Here is a 15,679-nt window from a genome sequence, read left to right on the forward strand (position 1 = left end):
GGTGCTCTTCTTTCGAGCCACCAACCTGAAGTTGCCATCTTCATGTTCTTCTTCTTCTTCATCTCGTAGCCATAGAGATGCATCCTCGGACAGGGCAGCGGCGTTGTTCTCCGGCTTGCGAGTCTTACTCTTTTTATCCTTAGACGGTCTTGGGGCCTCCTCTTCCTCAGGCCGGGCCGGCTCATCTTGGCAACATCCCCGAGACATGCATAAAATGAGATTAAGAACAAGTGAAAAGAGACGCTTCGAAGAATGGCACCAACATCATGCAAGATAAGCTTATCGTGATTTTTGGCCTCCCATCTTCCCCTCGCCAAATCACGCTGACATCGCTCGGAGTACAGGGAGGTCGAGGCCAGGTTCCGAACCCAGCCTTCAAGGTCCGGGATTGCACCAGGCACCCAGGGGACCGCTACACCATAAGAAGAAATGTGGATGAAGAAAAAGCAAAAGAAACAAAACAACAAATAAAAATTATGAGTAAGTTTTACTTATGCTTCATGTTCCATTCTTCGGGGAATGGCATCTTCTCGGCCGGGATTATGTCAGAGGTCCTCACTCGGACAAACCGACTCATCCATCCCAATCCTTGGGCTCGTCTGTACTCGAAAACAACACCTTAGTGGCCCATCGCTGAAGCCTTACTAATTCGCCTCGATATAGACGGGGGTTGTAAAATCTAATGAGATGGTCGAGGGTGAAAGACATCTCCTCGACCTTGCTTAAAAAAATCGGAACAGAATCACTACTCGCGAAAAAGAAGGGTGGATCTGGCCTAGGGTAATTTGGTATTTGCGACAGAAGTCAATGATTACGGGATTGATGGGACCCAACGTGAAAGGATAAGTGTAAACACTTAAAAACCCCTTTATGTGAGTAGTAATATCCTCCTCGGGTGTAGGAACCACCAGTTTTACGTTTTCTAGTGGCAGTCCTCTTTCACCTGCTCGAGATCGCCCTCTGTTATCAAGCATATATACCTCGACATGGGCTTGCATAGGCCAGGGACCGACGAGGTTTTCTCAACCTTATAATCAAAAGTAAGGTTGCACGACCCAGGAACGCACTCCTCGATGCGTGGCTCCACCGGTGTTTTATCGCGGACCGGCCGCGATGAAGAGGCTTGTTCCTTTTGGAGAACAATTTTAGATGTTTTTGCCATTTTTATATGAGTTCAGGGAAAGAAGAAGATGAAGATTGTTGTTTTAGGAGATGACTGGCAAACGGATTCCGAAGAATTTGCAGATTTGAGAAACTTGAAGAAAGTAGGAAATCTTTGAATGTTAAGAAAAGTTTTGAAAATAAAGTTTGGAAATATTATGAAGAGGATCTATTTATAATATTGCAATGACAGTTCAAGGGCATCAGTGGCTGACCACCAACTGACGCTAATTAATGATTTTGATAACTGTGCGAACGCGATGCTTCGGTCGCCTCAATCGCTTACGTCACGAGGATGACGTCATAATTGGTTGATGTACGAAGTTGAAGACTAAGTTCATTTCTTTTCATTACACTCCAAGAAACGAGGGGACTATGTGTATACGGGTATAATTGGGCTTGCCCGATTTTGTCATTATTTCCTGATCAGACGACTGCATCGAGAGTCAACCTCATAAGGGATCAGACCTGAACACGGAAACAAGGTGCCTAGTTTGGAGATCGAGGCATCCGTCGAGATCGAGGTCCCCGATGATCGAGTTCGGATATGACCAGCTTCGAGCGGTACACAATAACGAAAAGGCAAAATATCCGTAACTGGTTGGAGATCACGGCGGAAATCTCAGAGTAGATAAATCAAGGGCGACTATTTGTATCAATCATGAGATTCACTAATGTAATTAGAATTGTAGCTTAATTAGGATTCCTCTAGTACATAAAGAGGGATACCCATCATTTGTAAACTCTCTCACATTGATACAGATCAAAGCAATACAATATTTCTTCTACTCATCAGCTTATTGCTTCTTAATTATTGTTCTGTAACTATTCCCGCTTCATTGTTCTCGAGGATTCATCAAGCTTGAGGATACTGTCCAGTCGTCGATTTGTTCTATATTCTTATCAATTTTATCGCTTATCTCTAAATTAACAAATTGGTATTAAGAGAAATCACATATCCTTAAAACAATATGACAAGTTTAATTGTTACTCGATTTTTAGTGTAAACAAACAGTAATCCATGGGTTCGCAATTGTGAACTAATATTCGCAATTGCGAAAATCGCACTTCAGTGCCGGGCACTTTTGTCATTTCACATTTTTTGGCTCCGAACCCTTTAATACTTGACCTAGCTCATTTGTTAAATAACTTTGGCTTATTTTTCGGTCCTTAGACTAGAGAGAAACAACTTTTGGAAGCTAGGGTTCTTGCACACACACTTGGGTCTTGAAGATTTGAAGCTTTTGGTTGAGAATTTCTTACCCATTTATGTTCTTTTCTTCATTTCCTTGCTTTGTATTGTATATCTAAGTGTGTAGTATTTTATCCAATACTTGAATCTTGTTTATGAAAATATTCATGTTTAAAGTGTGGATTAAATATCTTGTTGTGCTTATGTATTGAACGATTTTTATTTATATTGAAGTGAGTTATTGTTTGTTTAATCATTCTTGTTCTTTAATGTTTCCAAAGCGATTAGCTAACCCTGGGACTCGCCCATTGACTTCGAATTAATTTTGGAAAAGATTAATTAACAAGAATTTGAGGCTTTAACCCTCATTTTATAGATTCTACCTAGGGATTGGATTGAGCTACTTGTAGCCATATTCGGGTGTGCTTAATCTCTTAATTGTTTTAGGGATAATTGAATTAGGAAGTCTTGTTTGTCTTTGGAAGAAGCTAATATAGAAATATTACCCGAGGCTAATTAACATAAACTCGCTCATATTTGTAAAATTGTGAAATACATTGGATCATTACTTGAGTGTAATTCCCCATGTATCCACCCTTGTAGCCATTGATGATTTTACTTGCTTTCTAGGTTAGTTTACATTTTTGCAATCAGTTATAAATATTTTCTCAAAAACCATTCTGAGTGTTTGGCATTGCATGACGAGTGATAATTCTCTTACACTCCTAATTGCCCACATACTGTTCTCTGTGGGATTCAACCCTGACTCATAGTTGGATAAATTATAATGCATGCGACCATGTCTATTTACTTTTTAGTAGCGGATTTGGACTTCATCAACCATCCGATTTGACTTAAGAAAGGACACAAATCTGCAAGGAATATAATCCAATGTACCCCTTCACACAAACCATGGAAATCCTAGCATAGCCAATGTCATAGTCTTGGCATGACAATCTAGAATAACGTGATAGGGAGACAAAAAATCCATGCCCAAGATCACGTCAATGTCTACCATACTAAGCAACAATAGATCAACTCTACTCTCATAACCACCAATACCGACTAAACATGACCGATACACGCGGTCCGCAATAATAAAATCTCCCATAGGCGTGGACACATTTACATAAGCACTCAAAGGATAAAGAGATATATCCAAATATGGAGAAAAGTACGATGACACATATGAATAAGTGGATCTGAAATCAAATAAGACCAATGCATCACTATTACAGACTAGAACCATACATGTGATGATCGCATCCGATGCAACTGCTTCCGCCCTACCAAGAAAAGCATAGAAATGAGCTTGGCCTCCCCATCTAGGGTGACCTCTACCCGCCTGACCTCCACGCCTAGCTAGTTGTGCAGGTGGAGCAAAAACTGGAGGAGCAACCATAGACTGTGAACCCTGTGGAATCTATGGAGCCTGTGCAGTCTATAGAGGTGCACCCCTCCTGAGTCTAGGGAAGTCCCTCACCATATGTCGGTATCACCACATTGATAACAAGCTCTGGATGGGCGTGACTGCTGAAACTGACTCTAGACTGATCGGCTAGACCGACCGCTGAAGGCGCCCCGTGCAGGAGGTGAACTGGACAATGGCTGAGCAAAATGGGCAACCTGAGACCTCAGAGTAGCCGAAGTACCGCTAGAAGCTGGGAGTGCTGAATAAACTGGACGACCCACATAATGCCTTCCATGGCGGGCTGAAACTGTAGCGCTGCCACCTCTAGATCCTGCAGTACCTCGAGGCCTCTTTGCCTCCATGTCCTCTCTCTCTCTCAGCCCCAAATACCCTCCAACATTCGTACGATCTATAAAACAAGCTGAATTAGAGTATCCACCTCCAACTCTCGAGCCATGCTAAATCTAAGACCATAACTGAACCTCTCGATGAATTTGCAAACTCAGACTCTGACTGTAGAAACCAAGGTAGGTGCATGCCGGGACTACCCATTGAATCTGATAGCATACTTTGATACTGACATAGTCCCGTGATCCAGCTGCTCAAACTTTGTGCACTATGCATACCGAAGGGTCTGGGCAACAAACTCTCTCAAGTACATCTCTAAAAATTGAGTCCAAGTGAGCGGGGGTGTATCAGTTGTCCTACCCTCCTCGTAAGCGTACCACCAATACGCTGCTCCTGACAGCTGTAATATAGTAAAAGCAACTTTGCTCTCCTCCACAATACTCATTGTGCAGATAATGCGGTGGCACTTCTCTAGAAAATCATGTGCATCCTTGGTAGTTGTGCCGCTAAAAGTAGGAGGATCATACTTCTTGAACCTCTTAAGTCTCCTCTACTCTTCCCCAGATGCCTCTGGCCTGACCTCAGGTTGATCGGATATAAAGGGTTGTGCTAGCATAACACCCATGACCCGATCAATATGGACCATCTGCTCTAGGGTACGGGCCGCGAGAGTCTAAGCTCCTCCCCCATCATGAGATGTGGCTGGTGCAAGGAGAATCAATCCCACCTGAGCTAGGGGTGCCAAACATGCTCTAAACCTGCGCTAGGGTCTCCTGAAGTCCATGGGAAGTAACAAGCCCCTCGGGTGCTTGTCCCCCAATCGGAGCTACTGGTGGCTCCTTAGTCGCTGCTCGAGTAGGTGCTCTCGCTGCAGCACGTGCCCCTCCTTGGCCTCTGTGTCAACCTCGTCCTCTTGCAGCTCCAACAAGTGGCGCAGGTGTCTAATCATCGGATCGAACAGTGCGTGTCCTCACCATTTGTGAGAGATTAGAAAGACAGAGACTCGGATTTCAAAATCAATAATTCACACGATAATGAATCAAAGAAGTGGAATTTGCTAACAGTTCTGTAGCCTCTCGAAGATAAGTATAGACGTCTCCTTACCAATCCGCAAGACTCTACTAAACTTGCTTATGACTCGTAACACCTATGAACCTACAACTTGTTACCAACTGGTCAAGAACCCAATTTTCTACCATAGGATGTCGTGATGGAAACTAGTCTCTAAGACTAGGTAAGCCTAACATTCATTAATAGCTTAGTAAAAATAACAAACTGAGATAATAGATAAATTGATAAAGCTCATAATAACTCCAAAATGGAACATCAACAACATAATCCCCAAAACCGGTGGAACTGAGTTATAAGCTCTATAGAATGCTCCAAAATCTCTAATAAAACACTGTCTGATAACAGGATAAACAATAATGAGAAGATAGCAGAAGGTGACTCTGAGGCCCGCGAACGTCGAGCAGGTATACCTTGAAATATCTAGAAGGATAATTGAACGATTACTAGCGTCTGGCACGAGCAGATGCACCTGGATCTGCACAAAAATGTGTAGAAGCGTAGCATGAGTAAACCACAATGGTACATAGTAAGTATCAAGCCTAACCTCGGTAGAGTAGTGACAGGGCCAGGTCAAGACGCTTACTAGGACTAGATAAACTAAACAGTGTATAATATAGATCATTAATGGAAAACGAGGAAGTGAATGATAATAAAGCAGTACAATAAAGTAGACTAATAATAGAATTTAAGGCAAGAAAGGCAACGGGAAGTGAACACATGATGAGATCAACAAGTAAGCAAATACAGGCAAATACAAGTAAGACAATGAAGAAAACAACAAGAACAGTTCAACCAACAAGCCTTTGCAGCATGGAATGTACAACAAGAATCACAACCGAGGTACCATGCCTCATATTTACATTTCACATTCTCAATCACACTCTTTCCTTATATCTCCGCGTGAGCCTTAAATAAAGATATTTTTGAAAATATTTGTTCCGAAATAGCTACACGCGCTTTGGCCTCCTTATGTCGCTGCGTGACTTCAAGTGATTGCCTTACTAGCAACACAGACATAAGCCCCATCTTATTTCGACGCATGCACATCAACCCCTATCCTTATACTGACACATGCACATTAATGTCACAACACAATAACAAGTCTCACCACATGTGCCCATATTCCACAACTTGTCAAAAATCAACAATATCAATGTTACCACAATGTATAGCCCACGGCTCAACCACAGTGTGAACAAGAATCTCAATAATAACCAAATTAATTGAGAAATAATCAACAAGGAATGATATATCAACAATCAACCACTTTAATCCCAATGTGCTAATGGCTTTCACAACTTCAACACCAATAACCCAACAAGAAGATAGTCCCATGAAATAAAAACTTCAAATAAGGGTATTTCAACAATAAGCGAGGTAACAAGACAATAAGAGAGGTAACTTCAACTAAAGCATGTAAGAGAAAACATAACAATAAAATATAGAACAAGAGCAACAAAAGATAAAGCTTTTCAACTAGGCCAAATCAACCCTCGAAAATAGCTTTTCCCCTAAAATTCACCTCAACATGGCTCAAATCTAATAAAAATGACTTAATATCATCAAACAAGGCAAGGAAAACCGATTATAATAGATAAAGCTATGATCTTTGCACATATCCGCAAAAGTCAACTGAAGTCAACTACGGGCCCACCTAGTCAAAACCCGGGTCCAAGCATAGATTCCGACTACGCATAATCCCACGAGTCTATATATGTGTTTTGTTTTCAAATTTGAGTCTAAATCGACTCTCAAAAACCAAATTCTCATTATTTTTTTCTAAACTTTAACAAAAATCCCCTAAAATTTCTCATTGATTCTCATAAATTTGATGTTAAATCTAAAATATAATCACGAAATATAGTTGGAAACTGATTAGAGTCACTTACCTAAAGTTTCTAGATGAATAACCCCTCTCCAAAATCGCCTCCTACTTAGTCTAGGGTTCTAGAATAAGAGAGAATAATATGAAATCTCGACTTTCCGACCTTTTGTTCAGTTGCATATGTCGCAATTGCGACACTGGGTTTGCAATTGTGAACCCTTGCAATTGCGACACTGACAGACTATGGGGGAAGTTGCAAATGCGACATTGGCTTCGCAATTGCGAAGCATGCTTCCCTCGCTAATGTGACAAAAACACAAAAACGTTGCAAATGCAAACCTACCCTACCGAGGTACCACTTTACAATTTCAAGCTAGGCATCGCAAATGCGACACCTAATACCCCCTGCTATGGTTGATATTGCGATGGTGCTGTTTGCAATTGCGACGCCTGACGTTTCAGCACACCAGTAGTCCAGATTCAGTTCAAAACCATTCTGAAACACGTCCGAAGCTCAGACGAGCGCGCGGGGCTCCAAACCAAACATCTACACAAGTCTAAAAATATCATTCGAACTCGCTCCCTCTATCAAAACACAAAAAGAACATTTAGAATTACGAATCAGACATCAAACGTATGAATTTCAAAGAAAAGTTCAAGAACCTCTAGAATTGCAATCAAGTGTCCGGATCCTACCAAATAAAGTCCAATTGACACCAAATTTTGTAGAAATATTCCAAATAGCAAAATGGACCTATTCCAAGTCCCAAAACCAAATTCTAAACATGATAGCAAGAAAATCAACCCACGGTAAAACTTGGGAAAACTTTAAACCTTAAATTACCAGCTTTCGGCAAAACAACAAAAATCAACCTACGGACTTTCGAATTCGATTCTTGGCATACGCCAAGTCCAAAATCACGGTACGAACCCATCAGAGCCATAAAAATAATATTTCGGGGTCATTTTCACAAAAGTCAAACTTTGGTCAACATAATCAACTTAGGCTTCTATGCCAAGAACCAAAGGGTCCAAATCAACCTAAAATCTTCCCGAAGCAAAACTAACCAACCCCGCAAGTCATAAAACCACAAATACATATGTGTAAAGAATCAAAAGGGGAGACGTGGCACAAATACACCAAATGACTGTTCGGGTTGTTGTAGTGACCCTAGGGGGATTGTATACAACGAAATTGGAGGGTCCAATTTCTCATCATTAAAGCACTCGGAAGATCATCTCGAAGGCTCGAGGCGGCGGAACCACCTCGAAGGCTCGAGGCCGCGGCCGAGTATCTCTCCTCGAGGGTCGACAACGCTGGACCCCAGGGCTATAATGACCATGATAATGGGGGATACGGGGAGTTCCCAAGACACGCAACTAGGAATGACACAGCTTAGCGGGCTACTCTGAACCCAAATCGGGGCGTCAGTCAGCCGTCACATCCCCATATCTATGTAATTAATGTATTTTGTACTATGCGGGGATTTCCCTCCTATATAAAGGGAGTCCTGGTCATTTTGTAAGATCTGTTGCTTCAGTTACTCCACACGAATATACAAAGAACATTCTCTCTGCTTTCTAACATGCTTACTTGTAATTATTGCTTTCATTTATTATCTTCATACTTGTTCATCACTTATTGCTTATCATTGGCCATAAAGAGCCTTTATTAATTTCGACATAACTGTTAGTCATACCTCGATCGCCCCCGATAGCTCATTATCGAGCCACTGAATCGACCCCGAGGCCCCCATACCGACAAGCTCGAGGCCTCGATTGTCAGCCTCTCGGTTTGATTACCACCTCATTTTTAGCTCTTACTTCGTCTCTAAATTTCATACACATAGCATCATCTACTTAACAACTAGCATAAAAATAGATCACATATTTTTAGAGTCCCATCAACAAATTTAACTGTTATTACCATTTTCATGGTAAACTGTTTGGCGCCCACCGTGGGGCTAAAAATAATAGTGATTATTTTCTTGCTGGTTTCATTACACAATGCAAGTTATTTTTCACGCTTTTTCTGATCCAAAGATCTTTGATTTCAGGTCGTAATGTTTGATTCAGTGAACAACAATATTGAGAACCACGGAGAGAATGGTGTGGCTGTTCCAGGTGTTGGTGAACCACCACAAACCCTTGGGAACGCACCAGGACCGATTTCGGTGGATGAAGTCTCATGCGACGCTCGACACGTTGAAATAAGCTCCCACACTAATAGGAGCATACACCAAGGCGACCAACAGGAAGCCCATAAAACCCTAGCTCGGGGAGAACGAGAAGTTAGCCTTCATGTTATTTTTGAAATGTTGTAGGCACAACAGCTGGCTATTGCTCAGCTGCAAAGTCACTAGAAAACTCTTAGCACGGTAGCACCGGGGACAGCTCCCCCGACCGAACAGGTACCAGAGAGGTCAAGCAATAATGGGTCGATAGCCGATCACGCCATCGCAAAGATGCTCGAGGACCAAACCAGAAGGATCGAATCGGGCAAGAAAATGATAGAAGCCAACGATAAGAATGTCAAGACTTACAACTCTAGGGTTGACCGAATTCCAGGAGCGCCCCCGATCTTGAAGGGTGTGGACTCGAAGAAGTTCGTGCAGAAGCCGTTCCCACAGGAAGCGGCTCCAGAAACCCATTCCGAAGAAGTTCAGAATGCCGGAGCTTCCGAAATACAACGGTACCTCGGACCCCAACGAACACGTTACTGCTTACACCTGTGCAGTAAAGGGCAACGACATGAAGGACGACGAGATCGAGTCCGTCCTGCTGAAAAAACTTGGGGAAACACTTTCTAAAGGGGCAATGATATGCTATAATAACTTGGCCCCAAACTCTATAGACTTATTTTGCCATGTTGGCGGATTCCTTCATAATGGCGCATGCCGGGGCTATCAAGGTGGCCACCAGGAAATTCGACGTCTTCAAAATCAAGCAAAGGGAAAACGAGATACTGCGAGAATTTGTATCTCGCTTTCAAATGGAAAGAATGGAACTACCACCGGTCTCCGACGATTGGGCGGTACAGGTCTTCACTCAAGGTCTGAATGAGCAAAGCTCGGTAGCTTCGAAGAAGAGAATTTGGTCGAGTACCCTGCCGTAACTTGGTCGGATGTTCATAACCGATACCAGTCGAAAATCAGGTTCGAGGACGATCAGGGAGCTCCCTCGGGCTAGGTATACCCATGCAGGCTGCTGGCGAAGGAGCCAATGCCAAACAAAGAAAGATATCATCCATACATCGAAGACTGAAGGAATGCCCCGAGGCGTAACCCACCTCGAAACGAACGAAGAATAGACCGAGGATAGAATCCTCGGGGACTCATCAATAGAGCCGGAATTGACAGGAACACAGGACCAGTAGAGGTTCCTCACCTGTCAGAATACAACTTCAACGTCGATATATCAGATATTGTCTTCACCATCAATACAATAAAAGACGCGAAATGGCCCAGGACTGTGCAATCGGATCGCAAAGGAATCATAACTTAATGTGTAAATTTCACAACACACATGGCCACAAGACCGAGGATTGCCACCAACTCCGAGAGGAAGTAGCCAGACTACTCAACAAGGGTCATCTCCGGGAAGTCCAAAGTGATCGGGCAAAAAACCAGTTTCGAGAAAGAGAGGCGACCAAGAAGAACAAAACGAACGAGCCGCAACATGTCATCCACATGATCTTGGGAGGCGTTGATTCCCCACAAGAACCCGTGATGAGAAGGACAAAAATATCCATCACTAAAGAAAAGCGAACCCGGGGGTACATACCGGAGGACACCCTCGCGTTCATCGAAGAGGACACTGAGACCTTGTCTCAACCTCACAACGACGCACTGGTAATCTATTTCCTCGTAAATACATTTCAAGTAAAACGTGTACTCGTGGATCCAGGTAGCTCGACCAACGTTATCAAAACGAGGGTAATAGAGCGGCTCGGACTGCTTGACCAAATTGTACCTGCCACTCGAGTCCTCAACGGATTCAACATGGAAAGTGAAACGACGAAAGGAGAAATCACCCTCCCGGTCAACGTGGACGGCACGACCCAGAATGTCAAATTCCATGGCATCGAAGGAGACATGAGGTACAACGCCTTGTTCGGGAGACCATGGATACACTGCATGAGAGCAGTACCATCCACCCTCCACCAAATGATGAAATTCCGACAAAGGATGAGATTAAAATTGTCCACGGGGAACAACATGGAGCTAGGGAAATGTTCGATGTGCATGATATAGCACCAAACCGATACCTCCACTCGCAAAAAAACCAAAGAATGATCAAACTACATCTTCAGTCAAACCCGATTAAACAAAATAGAGGACCGTACCGCATCCTTATCGCAAGCGACTGAGATATATCGAACCTCGTATCATCGCCGGCACATCCCACGCTAAGGTATCACCATCTCTCTTTTTCATTTTATATTTCACACTCTCTTATACAGGCGCCCGATCGAAGCGGTCGAGACGTTGATCCAACTTGAAGACCTTAAGGTTTTAAAGCATCCGTTGCACTCTTTTCTTTTTGCCAATTTTTTATCCCGAAAAGGGTTTTTAAGGCAAGTTTTTTAACGAGGCAACATCCACATGCTTCCTAAGGAAGACTCAACAAGTGTTCACGGCTTCTTTTGCAATCAACCTCGAACACCATCAATTACTTTGAATCTACTTCGAAAAGAACCGGTTAAACAAGCTACCCTCGACATAGGCAAAAGAGCTTCGACCATGTCAGCTCCAAATCACAGGCTTCGAGATACTCAGCCTCCGAGCCAAACCTCCCGAGGTGCTCGATCATCGCCACAAAACGGCTCGTAATTGAGGTTCTTCTCGAACCATCGAAGAGTTAGGCAAAAACTATCGCAAAAGGTCCTTAACAAGGGAAAAATAAAGCCCACATGAAAGGTCACTTCGACCCAAGGCGTAAGAGCCATTATCGCAACCCGATTCGGAGACTGAACCCAAAATAGTTACCTAAAAATGCCCTAGGGCAAAAAGCATAAGAGCTCAAACGCCAGCTTACACAAAAAGGTCACTTCGACCTGAGGAATAAGAGCCATTATCGCCAGCCTAATGAGCCCCAGGGCCATATCGCAAATTTAAGGATTCCTACCAAATCAAAGACCATTTCACCTGGCCAAATTCAAGACAGAAAGAGATACGGAAGAAATAAAGCCGCAAGGGTTTCCTTATGCACATATACAAAAAACGCAATCTCCATCTACAATCATGCTTTGAAAATACTACATACAGCTGGCAAAAAATCCACGCTCCCCCCGGGAGCTACGGCCTGCTGGTCTCATCTTCACTTTCTCCAACGTCAGACAGAAGTAACCGAGCATCACGCTCGTCCGCCTTCGCGCTAACTCTTCCGAGAGAACAAATCCCTAGCACAGATCTCCTCGAAAGTCTTTTTTCGAGACTTGCAACGAGCATATTCTTTAATCCTCTCTTCACGGTCGAGGATCCTTCTTAACTCAGCTTGAGCATCAGTAGCATCCTTTAAGTGGATCGCCATCTCCTGGTCAGCCTTACTTCGGCTCATTGCAGCTTCAGCTCGGGCATCCACGATCTCGGCCCTTATCTTTGAAATCTCGGATTCGAGCTTTGCAATCGCGTTCGCTTAAACAAAACATTATCACAGGATAAGTAGAGTTGGGCCTCGAGGTCGGGATCTTCAGCCAGGGAATCCCTATCCTCTAAAGACTGAACCTCCGCTAGAGCTCTTAGCTCATCATGTTTAATCTTGGCTCGGCCGGCTTCATCCCGAAGATGCTCCAGGGCCTCCATCCTTTTCTGCAACTGAAATAAACAAAGTGTTAACCTTAGAAGCCGGAAGGCGGGATACATACTCACCCAGGATGAGAAGCTACTTGCTCCTTCAAAAAAACTCTCGTAATTCAAGCTCCGGCTCGCCTCACACCACAAGTGTTCCAGCTCGGCTTCCTTTTCATCGTAAAGGAGCCTAAGGGATCTCTCCTCATCCAGAGCCTACCATAGTCGGGCTTCACGATGAAGCAGCCTGGACTTAAGCCTGTCGGAGGCCTGCAAGAGGAAACCCAATAAGAAAGGCAAGGCGCGAAATTCAAAAGGCCTATGTCGAAACTCACCACAAAGTGAAGCCGCTGGGCATCCTCGAAGGCCGAACGTGCATCCATTAACCTAGATCCCTCAGCTCTAAAAGAATTGACTCCGGTCGAGGCACGATCGCTCGGAGTAGGCGACCCCGAGCTTCTAGTATCCATCGAAGCACTATCAACATAATGAGAAGGCAGTGGCAACGGAGAAAACACCTTTTGGGAACCGGGAACCAAGGGCACGGCAGGCTCAGATGATGCTTCCACTTCAGAACACGGGTCCAGCCTCGCCCTGCATTGAGCGCTATCACCCCGTAAAGGCATCTCGCGCTTATTGTTGTCGTTCTTTAGCTCGGAGGCTCAGAAGGCTCTCCGGGTCCTACAAACAACAAGATTAACACACAGAAAAGGAAATTGCCTCTCCAAACGAAGGAAGGGAAAGGAAAAAATAGCACAACACTCACCATGATGTTTTGCTTCCCATATGCCCCGGGGCACAGCTTGCCACCTGCGCTCGTCACAAGTCGAGTGGGTCGCCAACTTCCGAACCCAATCTGGCAGATCGGGAACGTCACCTGGCGCCCATGCAATCGCTGCAGGAGAATAAAAGATGGCACGACCATGATATCAGCCTTCAGCACAAGCAAAACTGAGAAGATACGGAATGTGCCACTTACGTGTATAATTCCATTCTTCAGGGAATGGAATAAGTTCCACAAGAAGATACGGAAGGTATGCTCTCGTTGATCCTAAATATCGGAGGCGGAATTCTCCCCTCTCTGCCGAACAGACCCTGATGTAGTGGTCATGGAGGTGGAAAAATCGGGGAGCTAGAGAAGAAATTTGTGCAAGTACGTTAGCACTGAAGTAATGAAAGGTTCAACATATAAAAGGAAAAGTAACTGCTTAAAATAATGGGAACTCCAAAGAGGCTCGAATGACCCTATATGTGGGAAAAGTGGCAACGACCCGCCTGCCTAAAAGGCCAATGGCACCATCAATACCGAGGTGATACCCGACCTCGAGGATCTTCGATAAGAAAGTTAGGCTCTAGGAAGCCAATGATATCTTCGCCAGTCCCGAGGTGGTACTCGACCTCGAGGACCTCCATCAAGAGAAGTTAGGCTCCAGGAAGCCGATAACATTATCGCCAATCCCGAGGTGGTGCCCGACCTCGAGGATCTCCACCAAGAAGAAGTTAGGCTCCATTAAACCGACAGCATCATTACAAGTCCCGAGGTAGTACCCGACCTCGAGGACCTCCGCCAAAAGGAAGTTAAGCTCCAAAGAAACAAGCATTTGAACTCCACCAAGATGGGCTAGATCACGGGATACCATCTAAATTCGGGTAAGAACCTCATTTGTTATCTATCTACAACGCCTTACGGCTATTTTTGCGCTAAGTTCAAAGTAGTTTTCCAGGTGGCTTAGGTTCGAATGAACCCCACTCGGGGACTACCCTCGAGAGCTTAAAGGCGGACACGATTCTAGAGCTCCCGTGCAAATTTCCCTCGAAGAATATTGCAAGGCCTAAAGACTATTCTCGAAAGTCTGAAGGTTCGAAGTGTTATCCTCATTCAGCCCGAAGTAAGGGTTCCGACGACCTGAGTCTATCGGTTCAATCCGGGTTTGGTCCGAGGAAAGGCAAACGGTTCTGCCGGGAGCCATACTGAATAACCAAAGGTCAGAGAAATACACTCCCACTTGGGCTCGACATCAACAACGACCGCTAGGATCATGCATTCAAGGTATCCGTAAGCACAAATAAAAGGAAAAATAGCAAGCACCCAAGACAGAATTGAAGAAACATCTTTGCATTCATGAACATTAGATTACAACAGCCCGCGAGGTGTCCTTACATATGATTACAAAAGCCCACGAGGGGTCCTTACACAGAAACAAAGAAGTGAAATGGCATACGTATAGCAGAAGCTTAGAGCCTATATTCTCCAGAGAGCATCCTCGGCGGCAGTATACTCAAGCATCGCTTCCTCAACGGTATCATCCCGGTCCCCCAAAGTAGCACTTCAAAGGAGAAAATGAAGAAGAGGAAAGTGGGAGGAGCAGAAAGGAATAAAAAAATGCCATAGCCCGGTAGAAGGCTCAGTGGGCGTCGGCCAAAGATGCCACTTCACCTCAAGGAAATCAAAGAGGGTGTAGTGCACCAGGCCGGGGTAGGAGGGTGAGCAGCGGTGTATAGTCCGACCACCCTTGTGAGCAACGATGTATAGTCCAAGTGCAATCCCAAGACGGGAGAGATTGGCCTCTCTGTCTCATCATCTCGAGCCAACGACAGTAACAACAACGGCAAGTCGGTGCAGTTTCGCTGACCAAGAGAAAGCCGCGACATGACTGATGAAAGCACCGCCACACGGCCCTAAGACCGCAGGGCTCAAACATGGAAAATAGCAGTGAAGGAGGATGAGAATAAAGGGATGAATAGATGCAGAAAGGCACTTGGATAAAAAGGCAGTATCGGAAGGACCCCATTCATAGGGGGTGATAATGTGACCAGCAACGCCATCAATGCCTTCGAAAGATGGATCGGCAGGCGCAACCAATGCTTTATTAAAAATCGAG

This window comes from Nicotiana attenuata, unplaced genomic scaffold (assembly GCF_001879085.1).
Source record: "Nicotiana attenuata strain UT unplaced genomic scaffold, NIATTr2, whole genome shotgun sequence".
Classification (NCBI taxonomy): Eukaryota; Viridiplantae; Streptophyta; class Magnoliopsida; order Solanales; family Solanaceae; genus Nicotiana; species Nicotiana attenuata.